The sequence below is a fragment of the Fulmarus glacialis genome, unplaced genomic scaffold, assembly GCF_000690835.1.
Source record: "Fulmarus glacialis isolate BGI_N327 unplaced genomic scaffold, ASM69083v1 scaffold3243, whole genome shotgun sequence".
NCBI classification, from domain to species: domain Eukaryota; kingdom Metazoa; phylum Chordata; class Aves; order Procellariiformes; family Procellariidae; genus Fulmarus; species Fulmarus glacialis.
Genome location: NW_009202114.1, coordinates 42,695 through 44,703, shown reverse-complemented (window position 1 = coordinate 44,703; position 2,009 = coordinate 42,695).

Sequence of the window (2,009 nt, the reverse complement as noted above, 5' to 3'; positions counted from 1 at the left end):
CTAACCTTTCAGTCATGTTTTACCTGCTTTTCCATTTCTGCAAGATGCTTTCCGCCCCTGCCCCCCAGGTGCTGATAAAGGTCTCCATGAAAAAAAAAAAATTGCCAGCTGCTGTTTTAAAGGGACTTAGTAAAGAAGTGAGCAGATACTCCTTTGAAGCCTACGTAATATAGATGGAAGTCAGGACTATCAGGGTTGCTATTTTACTTCAAAAGTCATTTTTGAGCGTATCACGTAGTTGTACGAAGCATTGCTCACAACCATAGCAATACGCTTTCTCTAGTTTCATTGTCACCTCGCATTTCAAAGGCGTTTATTGCTGTATTTCAGTTTTTAATAAGCCTCCTGGACTCATGTAAGGATTAAATGGATCCAAAGAAAGACCATCTCCCACTCAGATCAGACTGCTGACCAGGTCAACCACTCAGCACTATGGAACAATGAAACAGCAATGGCCAGAAGCGTTGATCTTAACGCTAGCAACATCCAGGTGTCTATTTTTCACTGTGATCAGTGTGATGTCTGAAGAATAAAAGTAAGTTCTTACCAAAAGCTCTGCAAAGCTCAGCTACACGCACAATCAATTACCTTTGCTGAATGCAACATTATATAACTACAGTTCACTTTTACTTACGAGCTTTCAGAATAAATACCTATGCCAAGAGAAACTCTTGTTACTTAACGTTATTTTGAAGTCTTCTCCAGTATCCAAAGTTTATTGCTATACTTCAGATTGCAACAATAGGTTACATCTCCTATATAGTGAGCTTCTTCAGCCAAGTTCACCATCAGAATCAAACTGGACTATATTGTTTTATTTTCCTGAATAAAACATTAACATTGGGATACCTAACTATAACTTAAAAGCTGGCCCTATTAATTCTATTAGTAATGACACATCTCGAACTAACAGAAAGTGGGGCCAGTATTGCTGCACCTGTCATATTTTGTCATTCTATTCATCTGAAAGACATTTATTTCTTAGGAACGTTTCGAGATCTGAATCTATGAAGTCAAATATTTTTCTTCAGGCCAATTCATACAGTTAAGCCTTTATCCCCATTAGTTATGAAAAGTTGGTGTGAAAAAACAAAGCCTGCAGCACCAGTAGCACTGAAACATTATACTGCAATGGAACTGGTAGAATCATGCAAGGTTTCTCAAACATCCCAAACGCATGCCGTAGGTACTAGCTGGTGTACATAAATCTTTCCTTAGTATCATTAAATGCAATTTAATAAACTAATAAATAACTTAAAAGGCATTCAACATAGTAAGATAGTTTATCACCAGCTTAAATTCTTGATTTTCAGCATTCATTGACAGTTCGTTTTCCCATATGGTAGGTTTGCTACGTATTAAATATTTCATTAAGCTTTTCCATTTATAAATGCTTATTATATGCCAAAGCTGTACACAAATTCAAGAGAAAAAGAACTAACATAAAAACAGCTAGTATTAGTTAAAAAAACTACTGACCTCTGCAAAGTGTAATATTAACTTTTTAAAAATGCTACTGCATATAAATCCCCATTCCTGTTTTGCAATTACACAAAACATCTGAAAAATTGTCATTCTACTTTGTTTTGCAATGGTTTCATACTTGGAATCTATTCCTCCAGTTGAGCAAAACTTGTGAAGTTAATGCTTTGCTCCTCCTTACTATAACTGTTTTATTATACAGAAAATTTGTTTCTGAAGCCAAGAGATATTACTTGTTACTATATGGCCAAGTTAACACAGATTAGAGTGGCAAAAGATGATGATCTGACAGAGCAGAAATTTCAAGATTAACAGTTTAAGTAGAGCTTTTCTTCCAAAAGAGCATAAGTTCTTTAGTATAGCTAAGTACCTTTGAAGAGGCACCAAAAACAAGTAGCCCTTTCCACTGAACTTTCAAAAAAAATTTAATTTTCATTTCAAAAGGGATCTTGAAATTACTAGATACACACACATCCCTCTCCCACGGCCCTGTAAGATACATTCAGTAATTTAAAATAAAGTTTCCA